The sequence below is a fragment of the Mugil cephalus genome, chromosome 4, assembly GCF_022458985.1.
Source record: "Mugil cephalus isolate CIBA_MC_2020 chromosome 4, CIBA_Mcephalus_1.1, whole genome shotgun sequence".
NCBI classification, from domain to species: domain Eukaryota; kingdom Metazoa; phylum Chordata; class Actinopteri; order Mugiliformes; family Mugilidae; genus Mugil; species Mugil cephalus.
The window spans coordinates 28,525,321-28,542,930 of NC_061773.1; the positions used below are offsets into that span (position 1 = coordinate 28,525,321).

A 17,610-nucleotide genomic window follows, 5' to 3' on the forward strand; every position below is an offset into this window, starting at 1 on the left:
TGAAGTGTGAACACTCAGTAAACTCTATACATTCTCGAAGTCTGCTGCCCCTGCTTCTTCTTCTCTGTATTTTTGTGTAGGGTCAGAGGTCAGTGGTTCGAGACCCGTCGGCGTAGAGATGGAGTCGAGCTTCAAAAAGACAGAGTATAAATCTGGATATAATTTACGTATGTTTTGCCATGTATGGCGAATTGTTATGAATAACTCGTAGATGAATACTGACTTCCGACCGTTTTCATCGTTGTTTTAACTGGGCGTCGAACCGGTGAACCTCACATCACCAACAGTTTCAACACGGTTGACAGTTCCGCATTAACGGCAGACGGATGCCCCGCCCCCTCCAATCAAGGCGCAGAAGCAGTTCCAATAGTTTTCCAAACCCGGAAGACGGTCAGCCAATCAGAGGGCCGCTGTGGTTTCCAATATGGAGAATCAGACTTTGTGGTGACTTCTGTCATCCAATCAGAGCCGGATTTGTACCAATATTCCTCCAGGACCCTCCCCTGTCACTGGAACCTGCTGAACGGTGCGGACGGTGAGAACAGTAGTCGTTATTATTTAATGAAATTAAGTTTAAAAAATAAGTTTATCTGTTTGAAAACTTACATTACTTGCTGATACTAGATCTAATACATAAAGTTACTACATACCGATGTTTTTATGACTACGTGCTCCGAAATGTCTGTTTGACGATGCTAAACTAGCGTTGTAGCATCAGAGTTTTAGTTTTTAAAGTGTCAATTTCCCATTTTAAACTACAGAAATTAATGCGTATTAACGCTTTATCGCCGTGTTGTGCTAACCAGCCAAAGTTTCTACCATAAAACCCCGTTAAACATTAAAGTGTTTAGTTTGTCGCTATTTTGTCTGAGCCAGGTGACGTTAATGAGCTAAACTATAGTCTTGTAATGTCAGTGTAATGAAACGCTTGGACCATCAGACTGTTTGTTGGTACCATGTCATTCCAGTAATGTACGTGCTGTTTAATCAGTCTCATGTTTTGTGACACACACACACACAAACCAGCATTACTAAGTAAAATGAAAACTGTAGAAGAGGGCGTGAAACTGGTTCATGTGTCCACACAGAGTCCAGCACATGTAGGGTTGTACACTGAGTAGAGTCTCATGGCCGCCTAGTGGCGACAAGAAGTTACTACACATAAAAATGTGTAAATGTCTAAAAATGACAATAATATGAAATATTTTTGAAGCAAAATGAGGAACGCTTCACGAATTTGCGTGTCATCCTTGCGCAGGGGCCATGCTAATCTTCTCTGTATCGTTCCAATTTTAGTATATGTGCTACCGAAGTAACACGACTGTGACCTGGGTGCGTACAGTATTTATATGACTGTGTCCCAGCGTGGCCCCAACACATGGTTGGCTCTTACACAGAGGCAGTCTGGGGTTCAAATGTGTTTATTCAGCCAGAAGGGCATGGTTAAAAGGTCTGGGATCTGGACTGTGAGCTCCAGAGCAGCTGTGATCCACTGTAAAAAGGTCTGATGAGGGTCTAAACTAGTCTGTGTACTGTATGTTCTGCTCAGGAGCTCCCAGGGGCACATGGGAAGTTCTGTGTGACGAGTCTTTACAATCAGGACGAGAGGAAACAATAGAGTAACTCAACCCCCCTCCTCCCACATTTCTCATAGAGCCTCCTGTACAGTCAGAGGGGGAGGTTAGAAGACAGGGAGGGGGGAGGCACAGGTGAGGTCCCTCCAACCTGGTCAGGAGGGACAGGCCCTTGTTGGATTTGGGGACTTTAAATTTGAGACCCTGCAGAGCTTCTATGAGTCTGAGGACTGATCAAAGATCTGCTACGTAACCGATGTTATAAATGTATTGATTATTTAAAACAAATCTGTGATATAATATGATGACACCTCTGATGAAGCTTACGTTTCCATGTGAACTGTAGTTCAGCATGTGTGAAACACAGAACTTTAATTTCTGTGTTTTCTATTGATTTGATGTCTCCTTTGTTGTGTTTAATTACAGTCTCCTTCAGACCAGATCTTCCCTCCAAGACTTCTGAGGAGCCCTGGGATGAAGAGCTGGTTTCTGTCTGGGTGTTTAGGTCTGTGTCTGAATTTCTTCGACCTATTGTAATTTAAAACAATGCAGTCTGAGCACAGGAAACATCCAGCACAACTGCTCTCTGTCCACGTAGCTACTAGGACGTCATTTGATGGTGTCGTGTAGACCTGTATGGAGACAGAACGAGACACAAGCTGTGAACAGTCACACACACAAACCAGCATTACTAAATAAAACGTGAAACTGCTTCATGTGTCCACACAGAGTCCAGCACATGTAGGGTTGTACACTGAGTAGAGTCTCATGGCCGCCTAGTGGCGACAAGAAGTTACTACACATAAAAATGTGTAAATGTCTACAAATGTCAGAAATAACAATAATATGAAATATTCTTGAAGGAAAATGAGGAACGCTTCATGAATTTGCGTGTCATCCTTGCGCCCTCCTCCTCCTGGTGTCCTCGTCGATCGTCACAGTCTTCCTCTGAAGGACACGAAACAGATTTAATCTTTTCTCAATGATTGAAGCTGTAAAATATGTCAAAGGAAACAGATCTTTCAATAAAAGCAGGATGATCAATCACTGGTTTGTTTCATTCTTTAGGTTCAGACAGGACATGAAATATAGAATAAGTAGAGCTCCCCCTGGTGTCTGGCTACAGTATAAGTCATAAGCTCCACCCCCCTTTATGTTAGTGGGCGGTACCTGGGACGAAATAAAACACTAAAACACACGTCAAATATTTTTTTTGGTTTCTGTCATTTAAGGTAGTTGATATAATGTTGATGAATGTCCAAGTGTCAAATTTTTGGAATTAGTTTTGTTTTAGTTCATTATTTGGCGCTACAGTAACAGGATGATGTAATGGCCGCCACCAGTTGCCATGGCAATGCTAAACAGCAGGTACCAGAAAGCAAACAGTTGGTCCAACCGGGCCTCGGACCGGCGAAGGGTCAGAGCGCCGACCTCGGCTGACCACAGCTCCCCTCTGTCCCCAACAGAGTCACACACACAAACCAGCTTTACTAAGTAAAATCAAAACTGTAGAAGAGGGCGTGAAACTGGTTCATGTGTCCACACAGAGTCCAGCACATGTAGGGTTGTACACTGAGTAGAGTCTCATGGCCGCCTAGTGGCGACAAGAAGTTACTACACATAAAAATGTGTAAATGTCTAAAAATGACAATAATATGAAATATTTTTGAAGGAAAATGAGGAACGCTTCACGAATTTGCGTGTCATCCTTGCGCAGGGGCCATGCTAATCTTCTCTGTATCGTTCCAATTTTAGTATATGTGCTACCGAAGTAACACGACTGTGACCTGGGTGCGTACAGTATTTATATGACTGTGTCCCAGCGTGGCCCCAACACATGGTTGGCTCTTACACAGAGGCAGTCTGGGGTTCAAATGTGTTCATTCAGACAGAAGGGCATGGTTAAAAAGGTCTGGGATCTGGACTGTGAGCTCCAGAGCAGCTGTGATCCACTGTAAAAAGGTCTGATGAGGGTCTAAACTAGTCTGTGTACTGTATGTTCTGCTCAGGAGCTCCCAGGGGCACATGGGAAGTTCTGTGTGACGAGTCTTTACATCAGGACGAGAGGAAACAATAGAGTAACTCAACCCCCCTCCTCCCACATTTCTCATAGAGCCTCCTGTACAGTCAGAGGGGGAGGTTAGAAGACAGGGAGGGGGGAGGCACAGGTGAGGTCCCTCCAACCTGGTCAGGAGGGACAGGCTCTTGTTGGATTTGGGGAGTTTAAATTTGAGACCCTGCAGAGCTTCTACGAGTCTGAGGTCTGATCAAAGATCTGCTACGTAACCGATGTTATAAATGTATTGATTATTTAAAAAACATCTGTGATATAATATGATGACACCTCTGATGAAGCTTACGTTTCCATGTGAACTGTAGTTCAGCATGTGTGAAACACAGAACTTTAATGTCTGTGTTTTCTATTGATTTGATGTCTCCTTTGTTGTGTTTAATTACAGTCTCCTTCAGACCAGATCTTCCCTCCAAGACTTCTGAGGAGCGCTGGGATGAAGAGCTGGTTTCTGTCTGGGTGTTTAGGTCCGTGTCTGAATTTCTTCGACCTATTGTAATTTAAAAACAATGCAGTCTGAGCACAGAAAACATCCAGCACAACTGCTCTCTGTCCACGTAGCTACTAGGACGTCATTTGATGGTGTCGTGTAGGAAAATGTTGTTGTTATCATTATTATTGTTATCATGAACCTTTGTAAATAAAACTACTTTGTTTGCAGCTTTGTCGTTTATGCACTTTATTTGTAAACAAATCCAGAAACCTCTGCTCTGACAACACAAAAATACAGATTATATTTTTGGATCATTGTTATTATGTACTGCTACTAACAATGTTATCATCTTATTCATGGAATTAACCACCCCCTAAGGAAAACTGTGTTAGACGCATGTGCATAACCTGTTTTACCCTCATGATTAGGACTTTTCTCAATGTTCAATAATATTGTGCTTGGTATCATTTTAAAGGGGACCTTCTAAGCTTCCATTTAAACCCAGTTGTGAACCTGTCTGCTAAATATGGAGGTGACTGCAGCTCATCAAACCATCAAAAGCATACATTATTTCACATTTTACGCCTAAACTATGTTCTTTCTTTTAATCCTGTAGGACATAGGAGCATCAGAAACACAAAACACAAGTACCACAACATTCACCTGACTATAAGGTTTCAGAAAATATATAACATGCCCATATAATTTCATTGTGAGAATTCAAGATGGCGTCGGAGTCCATCTTTACCCATTTTCAGCTTTTGATCTTGACAACGCAGATGTTCATGTAATACCTCTTTTTGTATATTTACAAGGGTGGGAAGTTCATTTCCAGGGTTATTTTTGAGATACAAGGTCTGTAACCTGCACATGTTTGTGCATGTCAGACCATTTGACAGGCATGTGCAGCTTGACATTGTGCATGAATGAACACACTTGCATGCCAATAGTTCCAAGACCACATCTGGTGCAGGCGGGGAGTGCATCCAGTCTATGACCAGATGCCATCATCATCAGTCCATCCGTGTCCAGTAGGACTCGGCACCACTGGGTCAGCCTGCAGACAGCACTTCCAGATTGCTGCTTGGTAGTTTGCTCGTTGAGCATGCATATAGAGGCAGACTCTACAGGGTGGCAACTGGTGGGACTCAACTTTTCCCCTTTTGCTGGTGAAGAGTTGATAGCGCAGTTGGTTGACCTCACCAGTGTTGCTTGTAGCAGCACACATGCGGCAGGTGACCCATTCGATTTTTTTCAAACAGATCGTCACTAATGTCCCATGATTGCCCCAGTCGACTAAAAGTCTCTTCTCCTTTGTTGCCATCTTCAGGACATTCAGCTTCTCTCGACCAGCAAATGCCCTGACACTATCACAGCCTGTGAAGGCATGAAAGCCAATTAGACCGTCACAGACAGAGTGTCTGAGTGAGCTTGTCAGTTTGCTGATGTCAACAAACTGCATGCGTTTCTGGTATATGGGACAAGAGATGTCCTTCTAGAAGCAAAGACAAAGCATCATGACATCAGTGTCCTCGGCTGTGATGATAACTGCTTTTGAGTCTGTGTTTGCTGCATCCAGTGCATGAAGTAGTAGGCGAGTGTCAGCCTCTTCTTGTGTTGAGTACAGCTCTGATACTTCCTCACACTCATCCTCTCTCATCCTGTAGCAGGTTTCCTCACAGGTCATGTCCAACACCTTGACATGCAGCATTTCTCTATATCGTGGGCGTTTCCACTCTTCTACCAGAAACTTGATGAGACTGGCCTTGTTTGAGGGACTGCAAAGCAATGTTCTCCACTGCTGTATGTGATGTCCACTTGTGAGGTTCTTGTACTGGAGAGTGATATCTCTACCCCGGTTTAGTCGTTCAGCGTTTTGATCCAAGTCTGGCGGTAGACATCAAAAACCACATCAGTCCTTTCACTCTCTGCTCCCTCATGAAGAACATAGGTGAAGGCTGACTCTGCAATCTGTGCAAAGGTCTTGTTGTTGCCATTCAGTTTTTGGACCAGGCTCATCCCATCAATGATGGTTGTAGATGGTGTTGGGATCTGTTCAGCAGGAGACACATTCTTTTCCAGCTCTCTGGCAAGTGCAGCCTTGTTTGTTTTTCGCAGGGATCCATCAGCATTTGCCAGTGCCCATGGCAGTGGACCCAGTGGGAGGGCAAGGACGTCCTTCATGTTCACTTTCCTGTGTTCAGCCACCAGGATCATGTGGCTGAAAAGGTTTCTATCTGCCTCAAGAACCACATCTTTTCCTTTCGTCCCATGATATGTCTTTTTGCTGACCTTGGAGACATCTAAAAGTAACGATATCGATGTCGATATCAGGATATCAGGTTTGGTATTACCTGGTATCGCTGCTGCTTCTCTGTATTTTTGTGTAGGGTCAGAGGACAGTGGTTCGAGACCCGTCGGCGTAGAGATGGAGTCGAGCTTCAGAGTATAAATCTGGATATAATTTACGTATGTTTTGCCATGTATGGCGAATTGTTATGAATAACTCGTAGATGAATACTGACTTCCGACCGTTTCCATCGTTGTTTTAACTGGGCGTCGAACCGGTGAACCTCACATCACCAACAGTTTCAACACGGTTGACAGTTCCGCATTAACGGCAGACGGATGCCCCGCCCCCTCCAATCAAGGCGCAGAAGCAGTAGTTTCCAAACCCGGAAGACGGTCAGCCAATCAGAGGGCCGCTGTGGTTCCAATATGGAGAATCAGACTTTGTGGTGACTTCTGTCATCCAATCAGAGGCCGGATTTGTTCCAATATTCCTCCAGGACCCTCCCCTGTCACTGGAACCTGCTGAACGGTGCGGACGGTGAGAACAGTAGTCGTTATTATTTAGTGAAATTAAGTTTAAAAATAAGTTTATCTGTAATAAAACTTACATTACTTGCTGATACTAGATCTAATACATAAAGTTACTACATACTGATGTTTTTATGACTCCGTGCTCCGAAATGTCTGTTTGACGATGCTAAACTAGCGTTGTAGCATCAGAGTTTTAGTTTTTAAAGTGTCAATTTGCCATTTTAAACTACAGAAATTAATGCATATTAACGCTTTATCTTCGTGTTGTGCTAACCAGCCAAAGTTTCTACCATAAAACCCCGTTAAACATTAAAGTGTTTAGTTTGTCGCTATTTTGTCTGAGCCAGGTGACGTTAATGAGCTAAACTATAGTCTTGTAATGTCAGTGTAATGAAACGCTTGGACCATCAGACTGTTTGTTGGTACCATGTCATTCCAGTAATGTACGTGTTGTTTAATCAGTCTCATGTTTTGTGACACACACACACACAAACCAGCATTACTAAGTAAAATGAAAACTGTAGAAGAGGACGTGAAACTGCTTCATCTGTCCACACAGAGTCCAGCACATGTAGGGTTGTACACTGAGTAGAGTCTCATGGCCGCCTAGTGGCGACAAGAAGTTACTACACATAAAAATGTGTAAATGTCTAAAAATGAGAATAATATGAAATATTTTTGAAGGAAAATGAGGAACGCTTCACGAATTTGCGTGTCATCCTTGCGCAGGGGCCATGCTAATCTTCTCTGTATCGTTCCAATTTTAGTATATGTGCTACCGAAGTAACACGACTGTGACGTGGGTGCGTACAGTATTTATATGACTGTGTCCCAGCGTGGCCCCAACACATGGTTGGCTCTTACACAGAGGCAGTCTGGGGTTCAAATGTTTTCATTCAGCCAGAAGGGCATGGTTAAAAGGTCTGGGATCTGGACTGTGAGCTCCAGAGCAGCTGTGATCCACTGTAAAAAGGTCTGATGAGGGTCTAAACTAGTCTGTGTACTGTATGTTCTGCTCAGGAGCTCCCAGGGCACATGGGAAGTTCTGTGTGACGAGTCTTTACATCAGGACGAGAGGAAACAACCTGGTCAGGTTGTGTAACCGATGTTATAAATGTATTGACATTAGAATCATAACATAAAGTGACTTAATGTTTTGGTTTGGTTTGATCCTCATTCATTTCTCTTTGTTACAGGTCAGTGTTGGTTCCACCACCTCCACCAGACGTGCTGTCACACTCACATCCTCAACTACCTCCATTTGTGCTGCTGCTTTGTCCAGTGTGGGCTAAAGAAGATCAAGGAGACAGACACAGAGACGTAAAGAGGACTGGTAGGAGCCTGGACTACTTTCCTGCTGCAAAAGAACAGACCCACATGAACGAACGGCCTCAATCACCTGAAACAGAGCTGTGCTCCTCCAACTCCTCCACTGGTTGTTAAACAGGCTGCTCCTCAAGTACAGTTTCTGTGACTGAGGTTGTTGTGAAGTGTGAACACTCAGTAAACTCTATACATTCTCACAGCTCTGACTCTACCTCCCCTGCAGCAGGACGTAGCCACTAAGGCTGTTTGTGAAGGTTTCATCAGATTGTTGTTTCATATTTTTTTTTATGTTAAATATGCACAATGCCAAGTACAGCAACAACGACAAAAAAACAACGGGAAAAAAAACATACATTGCATTGTAACATGTGCTTTGTTGAGATGAGCTTTTATTGTGGGTGGAGAAATTCATCTTGGGCAAGGTTGTTGTTTCTTGATTATTTTTATTGGTCAATAAATGTAAACTCTAACTGTTATAGGTGTAGTGGTTAATATAACACTTTATGTAACCTCACACTTTATAGAACCTCACTTTGGATCCAGGCTGAGACACTGTAAAATGTCTGGTTCACATATGTTCTTTGTTATCTGGGGACACTTGGACTAAACAATTTCCCTGTGGGGATCAATACAGTGATCTTGAATCTTGAATTAAATTTGAACTATACGTGTATTCAGTGTGATCTTTTTTGTGAACATTCACAAATGCTCATTGTAAAAATCATACACATAAGTAGACATCTAAAAGTACCGATATCGATGTCGGTATCAGGTTTGGTATTACCTGGTATCGCTCCTGCTTCTTCTTCTCTGTATTTTTGTGTAGGGTCAGAGGTCAGTGGTTCGAGACCCGTCGGCGTAGAGATGGAGTCGAGCTTCAAAAAGACAGAGTAGAAATCTGGATATAATTTACATATGTTTTGCCATGTATGGCGAATTGTTATGAATAACTCGTAGATGAATACTGACTTCCGACCGTTTTCATCGTTGTTTTAACTGGGCGTCGAACCGGTGAACCTCACATCACCAACGGTTTCAACACGGTTGACAGTTCCGCATTAACGGCAGACGGATGCCCCGCCCCCTCCAATCAAGGCGCAGAAGCAGTTCCAATAGTTTCCAAACCCGGAAGACGGTCAGCCAATCAGAGGGCCGCTGTGGTTCCAATATGGAGAATCAGACTTTGTGGTGACTTCTGTCATCCAATCAAGGCCGGATTTGTTCCAATATTCCTCCAGGACCCTCCCCTGTCACTGGAACCTGCTGAACGGTGCGGACGGTGAGAACAGTAGTCGTTATTATTTAATGAAATTAAGTTTAAAAGTAAGTTTATCTGTTTGAAAACTTACATTACTTGCTGATACTAGATCTAATACATAAAGTTACTACATACCGATGTTTTTATGACTCCGTGCTCCGAAATGTCTGTTTGACGATGCTAAACTAGCGTTGTAGCATCAGAGTTTTAGTTTTTAAAGTGTCAATTTCCCATTTTAAACGACAGAAATTAATGCATATTAACGCTTTATCGCCGTGTTGTGCTAACCAGCCAAAGTTTCTACCATAAAACCCCGTTAAACATTAAAGTGTTTAGTTTGTCGCTATTTTGTCTGAGCCAGGTGACGGTAATGAGCTAAACTATAGTCTTGTAATGTCAGTGTAATGAAACGCTTGGACCATCAGACTGTTTGTTGGTACCATGTCATTCCAGTAATGTACGTGCTGTTTAACCAGTCTCATGTTTTGTGACACACAAACCAGCATTACTAAGTAAAATCAAAACTGTAGAAGAGGGCGTGAAACTGCTTCATCTGTCCACACAGAGTCCAGCACATGTAGGGTTGTACACTGAGTAGAGTCTCATGGCCGCCTAGTGGCGACAAGAAGTTACTACACATACAAATGTGTAAATGTATAAAAATGACAATAATATGAAATATTTTTGAAGGAAAATGAGGAACGCTTCACGAATTTGCGTGTCATCCTTGCGCAGGGGCCATGCTAATCTTCTCTGTATCGTTCCAATTTTAGTATATGTGCTACCGAAGCAACACGACTGTGACCTGGGTGCGTACAGTATTTATATGACTGTGTCCCAGCGTGGCCCCAACACATGGTTGGCTCTTACACAGAGGCAGTCTGGGGTTCAAATGTGTTCATTCAGCCAGAAGGGCATGGTTAAAAGGTCTGGGATCTGGACTGTGAGCTCCAGAGCAGCTGTGATCCACTGTAAAAAGGTCTGATGAGGGTCTAAACTAGTCTGTGTACTGTATGTTCTGCTCAGGAGCTCCCAGGGGCACATGGGAAGTTCTGTGTGACGAGTCTTTACATCAGGACGAGAGGAAACAACCTGGTCAGGTTGTGTAACCGATGTTATAAATGTATTGACATTAGAATCATAACATAAAGTAACTTAATGTTTTTGGTTTGGTTTGATCCTCATTCATTTCTCTTTGTTACAGGTCAGTGTTGGTTCCACCACCTCCACCAGACGTGCTGTCACACTCACATCCTCAACTACCTCCATTTGTGCTGCTGCTTTGTCCAGTGTGGGTTAAAGAAGATCAAGGAGACAGACACAGAGACGTAAAGAGGACTGGTAGGAGCCTGGACTACTTTCCTGCTGCAAAAGAACAGGACCCACATGAACGGACGGCCTCAATCACCTGAAACAGAGCTGTGCTCCTCCAACTCCTCCACTGGTTGTTAAACAGGCTGCTCCTCAAGTACAGTTTCTGTGACTGAGGTTGTTGTGAAGTGTGAACACTCAGTAAACTCTATACATTCTCGAAGTCTGCTGCTCCTGCTTCTTCTTCTCTGTATTTTTGTGTAGGGTCAGAGGTCAGTGGTTCGAGACCCGTCTGCGTAGAGATGGAGTCGAGCTTCTAAACGACAGAGTATAAATCTGGATATAATTTACGTATGTTTTGCCATGTATGGCGAATTGTTATGAATAACTCGTAGATGAATACTGACTTCCGACCGTTTTCATCGTTGTTTTAACTGGGCGTCGAACCGGTGAACCTCACATCACCAACAGTTTCAACACGGTTGACAGTTCCGCATTAACGGCAGACGGATGCCCCGCCCCCTCCAATCAAGGCGCAGAAGCAGTTCCAATAGTTTCCAAACCCGGAAGACGGTCAGCCAATCAGAGGGCCGCTGTGGTTCCAATATCGAGAATCAGACTTTGTGGTGACTTCTGTCATCCAATCAGAGGCCGGATTTTGTTCCAATATTCCTCCAGGACCCTCCCCTGTCACTGGAACCTGCTGAACGGTGCGGACGGTGAGTACAGTTATTATTTAATGAAATTAAGTTTAAAAATAAGTTTATCTGTTTGAAAACTTACATTACTTGCTGATACTAGATCTAGTACATAAAGTTACTACATACCGATGTTTTTATGACTCCGTGCTCCGAAATGTCTGTTTGACGATGCTAAACTAGCGTTGTAGCACCAGAGTTTTTAGTTTTTAAAGTGTCAATTTCCCATTTTAAACTACAGAAATTAATGCATATTAACGCTTATATCGCCGTGTTGTGCTAACCAGCCAAAGTTTATACCATAAAACCCCGTTAAACATTAAAGTGTTTAGTTTGTCGCTATTTTGTCTGAGCCAGGTGACGTTAATGAGCTAAACTATAGTCTTGTAATGTCAGTGTAATGAAACGCTTGGACCATCAGACTGTTTGTTGGTACCATGTCATTCCAGTAATGTACGTGCTGTTTAATCAGTCTCATGTTTTGTGACACACACACACAAACCAACTTTACTAAGTAAAATGAAAACTGCAGAAGAGGGCGTGAAAGCTGTTTGTCCACACAGTCCAGCACATGTAGGGTTGTAGCGAGGAGTCTGGCCGCCTAGTGCGACAAGAAAGTTACAACACAAAAAATGTGAAATGTCTAAAAATGACATAATATGAAAATTTTTAAGCAAAATGGAGTTAACCTTGCGCAGGTGCGGCATCCTGATCGGGCTGTAATGTCTACCGAGTTACCAATTTGACTTGCTACGAAGTAACACTGTGACCTGGGTGCATACAGTTTTACATGACGTGTCCCAGCGGGCCCCAACAGGTTGGCTTTCAGCAGGAGGCTAGTTAAATGGTTGGTTACAAGAGCATGTTGAACTAAGGATCTGGACTGTGACTCCAAACAGCTGTGAGCCTGTAAAAAGTTCTGACTAGGTCAACAGCGGGACGATGGATTCTGTGTGACCAGTTACATAGGACGTGAGGAAACAACCTGTTCAGGTGTCAACCGATGTTAAAACTTTCAGTATGTCTAACATAAATACTAATGTTTGGTTTGGTTTAATACTCACTTAATGTTTTGTTTGGTTGCTCTTGGTTCCCTTCTACAGTCAGGTTGCTGTCCACACTCACATCCAATACCTCCATTTCTCTGCTCTTTGTCCATTGGTGCTAAGAAGATCAGGAGACAGCACAAGAGAAAGAGGAAGGAGACTGACTAAAGAGACGAGCAATAGACGGTCACCGAAAAGACGGCCCATCATGAAACGACGGCTTCAACTCCTAAACAGTTTCCTCAACTGCTCTAGTGAATGTGCATGTTACATTCTGTACATAGTTGTTACAGTTGAATCTCGTATCTCATCTCTCGAGATCTGCTGTCGTGAGTCGTCTTACGTCATTTTGTTGGTCAGAGTCGTGGTGAGACTGAGCGTTAAATGGATAGTAAAAGAAATTAATTGTTTTTCACGTATGTTTTGGTATGGAAACTGTTAGAATACTCACAGAACTGATTCATCTTTTACATGGTTACGGCCGAACCGGTGAACCCAACACCAACAGTTTCAAACGGTGACAGTTCCCATTAACAGAGGATGCCCCGCCCCCCCAATCAAGGCGCAGACGTTCCAATGTTTCCAAACCGAAGACGGTCAGCCAATAGGGCCGCTGGGTTCCATATGGAGAATAGATTTGTGGTGACTTCTTCATCCAATCAGAGGCCGGATTTGTTCCAATATTCCTCCAGGACCCTCCCCTGTCACTGGAACCTGCTGAACGGTGCGGACGGTGAGTACAGTAGTCGTTATTATTTAGTGAAATTAAGTTTAAAAATAAGTTTATCTGTTTGAAAACTTACATTACTTGCTGATACTAGATCTAATACATAAAGTTACTACATACCGATGTTTTTATGACTCCGCGCTCCGAAATGTCTGTTTGACGATGCTAAACTAGCGTTGTAGCATCAGAGTTTTAGTTTTTAAAGCGTCAATTTCCCATTTGAAACTACACAAATTAATGCATATTAACGCTTTATCGCCGTGTTGTGCTAACCAGCCAAAGTTTCTACCATAAAACCCCGTTAAACATTAAAGTGTTTAGTTTGTCGCTATTTTGTCTGAGCCAGGTGACGTTAATGAGCTAAACTATAGTCTTGTAATGTCAGTGTAATGAAACGCTTGGACCATCAGACTGTTTGTTGGTACCATGTCATTCCAGTAATGTACGTGCTGTTTAACCAGTCTCATGTTTTGTGACACACACACACACAAACCAGCATTACTAAGTAAAATGAAAACTGTAGAAGAGGACGTGAAACTGCTTCATCTGTCCACACAGAGTCCAGCACATGTAGGGTTGTACACTGAGTAGAGTCTCATGGCCGCCTAGTGGCGACAAGAAGTTACTACACATAAAAATATGTAAATGTCTAAAAATGACAATTATATGAAATATTTTTGAAGCAAAATGAGGAACGCTTCACGAATTTGCGTGTCATCCTTGCGCAGGGGCCATGCTAATCTTCTCTGTATCGTTCCAATTTTAGTATATGTGCTACCGAAGTAACACAACTGTGACCTGGGTGCGTACAGTATTTATATGACTGTGTCCCAGCGTGGCCCCAACACATGGTTGGCTCTTACACAGAGGCAGTCTGGGGTTCAAATGTGTTTATTCAGCCAGAAGGGCATGGTTAAAAGGTCTGGGATCTGGACTGTGAGCTCCAGAGCAGCTGTGATCCACTGTAAAAAGGTCTGATGAGGGTCTAAACTAGTCTGTGTACTGTATGTTCTGCTCAGGAGCTCCCAGGGGCACATGGGAAGTTCTGTGTGACGAGTCTTTGCATCAGGACGAGAGGAAACAACAGAGTAACTCAACCCCCCTCCTCCCACATTTGCCATCAAGTTCCTGTACAGTCAGGAACAGTCAGTTCCTGTTAGAAGACAGGGAGGGGGGAGGCACAGGTGAGGTCCCTCCAACCTGGTCAGGAGGGACAGGCTCTTGTTGGATTTGGGGACTTTAAATTTGAGACCCTGCAGAGCTTCTATGAGTCTGAGGACTGATCAAAGATCTGCTACGTAACCGATGTTATAAATGTATTGATTATTTAAAATAAATCTGTGATATAATATGATGACACCTCTGATGAAGCTTACGTTTCCATGTGAGCTGTAGTTCAGCATGTGTGACACACAGAACTTTAATGTCTGTGTTTTCTATTGACTTGATGTCTCCTTTGTTGTGTTTAATTACAGTCTCCTTCAGACCAGATCTTCCCTCCAAGACTTCTGAGGAGCCCTGGGATGAAGAGCTGGTTTCTGTCTGGGTGTTTAGGTCTGTGTCTGAATTTCTTCTTCCTATTGTAATTTAAAAACAATGCAGTCTGAGCACAAGAAACATGGAGACGTTTATCTGCTACTCCGGGAGCAGCCGGAGCTGCAGGGTTGGATGTAGTCTTTGGGTGTCTAGAGTGCAAGTGCCTCAGAATTAAAGAGGTGTTTTAATTAAAGGCCAGCTCTTGAGCGAAGATCACTCACATTTGTCATTTCTCATTCACTTCCATTCAGTCAATGCTTGGTTTGGCGACATCTATTGGACGATAGAGGAACTGCAGGTTGAGCTGTGACGTCTCCTGAGATTATGGTGACCGGACGTGGTGTCCAAGCTCTAAATGTTCCAAGATTTCATCTTATCTAATAGCAGATTTACTCCAACATAGGAAGGAGGCTAGGAAGAGCTGTTATTAGCTGGGACGCTAAGAAGAGCCATCGTTAGCTTGGAGCCCAGAAAGAGCTACCATTAGCTGCAGGCAAGAAAGAGCTACCATTAGCTGGGAAGCTAGGGAGAGCTACTATTAGTTGGGAGGCTAGGAAGAGCTTCTCTTAATTTGGAGACTAGAAAGAGTTACCATTAGCTGGAGGCTAAGATATTAAGACGAGCTACTATTAACTGGGAAGCTAAATAGAGCCACCGATAAAAGAACAACATGTTACACTGGCGGAGCGGAATTCAGGAATACAAAGTTTTGATTATGGCTTCATGGAGAGAAGCAAAAGACAGTGAGTGTGAGTTTAGGTTGGAGAGAGTAATGATCTGGGACTGAATGTAGCTCAGTCTCGGTGCTTATTGAGAAATGTTCTGCTCTGGAGATTTGGTAAGTTGTACTGACCAACACTGCACCTTGTTGCACCTTATTGCACATATTACTGCACCTTATTACAAGTTATTGCACAACTTACTGCAATTTTCGGGGGGAGTCGTCCAAAATTAACAAAAATGAAGACTGCCACTGATCGCCCGCTTCAATATTTACATTGTACAGGTACACAGTGTTTTCATCTTGCTTTTCTTGACCACATCTTGCTGGGTGGGTAAGTTAGTAAGTTAGTGCTTCTAGCTCTGTACAGTGAACATAGCAGTGTTCTGTGTATTCATCAGATTAAAGCACCACTTCAATTCTTACAAAGTAACAACAATATCCTATAATAATAAATAACAGGCGCATGCACAGAAATAAAGTGTTAATGATTATTTGTTCATAAATGATGTGAAGGAGGTAAAAAGGTGCAGGAAAATACTCTGGTACTGGTGAAAATGTAGAAAAACTAGACCAGACCACCACATGGTGACCAATCGGGGTGTCCCCCCCCCCCCCCCACCATCCCGCCACCATGGCAGCCCTGCCACTGATTACACTTTACTGCACCTTATTGCATATTATTAAACCTTATTGCACCTTAATGGACATAACGGCCCCTGACTGTTTCTTACTGCACTTTATTGCACCTTATTGCACCATACTACAATTTATTGCACATTACTGTACATAAATATACCTTATTGCACACAGTGCTGTACCTAATTGTGCCTCAGTGCAACTTATTACACTGTATACATCTTACTGCACCATAATGCACATCTTACTCCATATTACTGCACCTTCTTGCACCGTACATTGCACTGCTGCATATCAGCTGATTTATTTAATTACTATATCTTATTCAGAATGTTTATTTTTTTTTTATTTTTTTTTTTTTTTCCTTTGCATTTGTTGTTCACTTAGATTTTTAATCTCTATATTCTGAACATGAAGGGAAATTGACAATGAAGACAAATACAATAACACAGACATTTCATATAATGCATAAATTGTTTTTAATAATTAGAATAGCACCATAACTGTGGCCTTTTATTAAGACAGTAGAATCCGCCATCTTGAATCTTGAATCTTGACCTCACTGCTGTGGTCACACGCCTCTCTGTTGCCATAGTGATGATGTCACGGAGTCTCTGTGTTGCCGTGGTGATTACATCACTCTTTGATGTTGTGAGGATGTCATATGATGCGATGGAACTCCTAAGCCACGCCCACAATTAGCAGAGATCAAAGGCACGATGCCTTTGAGATCAAAGGAACCGTGCCTTTGATCTCTGTGTCACCTGACAGAGACCTTAAATAGCAACAGATTCTTCAGAGATTCATCCGATATTCATCAGAGATTCATCCGATATTCATCAGAGATTCATCAGAGATTCATCAGAGATTCATAAGAGATTCATAAGAGATTCACTTGATCTTCGCCAAATAACGACGACAGTCAAGTAAATAGAAAGAGTTAGATAGTTAAATCGCTCGATCTTCGCTAAAAAAACAACGCCGTTCAGGTAGTTTGACAGACTTTAAAACCCGTCACCCTACATCCAGGATAATGTATCGTAACACGACACCAACAACAGTTCCAATGAACAGTGGAAGCTATTCCCAGACAGAGGAAATCCCACAGATCACAATGGACACAGTTTATCCACTGATCCAATCCTTTTTCAGGAGCATCACACCAGACCAGTGGGCATGTTTGAGTTTAGGTAAACCAGACGATGTTACCAGTTCTATGCTGGCACAGCTGCTGTCAGACTTGATAGAGCTAATTTCTAAATCATTGCTGGAGAAAATCAAACACAGGCATCTTATTGCTGAGGAAGTTGTCTTGACCAGCGTGGGTGACACACTTCCTCAAACCTTTGCTCAAGTCCTGGACATTAAAGAAGAGGTCCGCTCTGAGAGCTTAGAGGTGTTGACCAGCTTAATTGCTCAAGACGTAACTGAGAGCGTCAACTCCATC

General features: G+C 42.9%; 2 long non-coding RNA genes and 5 other non-coding genes across 7 annotated transcripts; 2 read left to right on the forward strand and 5 right to left on the reverse strand.

Annotated features, from left to right (window-relative positions):
- Positions 1–501: 501 nt before the first annotated feature.
- On the forward strand, positions 502–8,138 carry LOC125006201. Its single transcript, XR_007112541.1, has 4 exons — positions 502–535; positions 2,001–2,079; positions 3,584–3,742; positions 8,098–8,138. It is a non-coding gene; the product is annotated as an uncharacterized LOC125006201 (long non-coding RNA).
- On the reverse strand, positions 1,214–1,319 carry LOC125007474. Its single transcript, XR_007112695.1, has one exon. It is a non-coding gene; the product is annotated as a U6 spliceosomal RNA (small nuclear RNA).
- LOC125007525 lies at positions 3,247–3,352 on the reverse strand. Its single transcript, XR_007112739.1, has one exon. It is a non-coding gene; the product is annotated as a U6 spliceosomal RNA (small nuclear RNA).
- Positions 7,586–7,691, reverse strand: LOC125007526. The gene has a single exon (XR_007112740.1). It is a non-coding gene; the product is annotated as a U6 spliceosomal RNA (small nuclear RNA).
- Positions 8,139–10,175: 2,037 nt separating the features above from the next.
- On the reverse strand, positions 10,176–10,281 carry LOC125007473. Its single transcript, XR_007112694.1, has one exon. It is a non-coding gene; the product is annotated as a U6 spliceosomal RNA (small nuclear RNA).
- Positions 10,282–10,299: 18 nt separating this feature from the next.
- Positions 10,300–11,019, forward strand: LOC125006202. The gene is made up of 2 exons (XR_007112542.1): positions 10,300–10,585; positions 10,690–11,019. It is a non-coding gene; the product is annotated as an uncharacterized LOC125006202 (long non-coding RNA).
- Positions 11,020–13,950: 2,931 nt separating this feature from the next.
- On the reverse strand, positions 13,951–14,056 carry LOC125007475. The gene has a single exon (XR_007112696.1). It is a non-coding gene; the product is annotated as a U6 spliceosomal RNA (small nuclear RNA).
- Between the last annotated feature and the right edge of the window lie 3,554 nt (positions 14,057–17,610).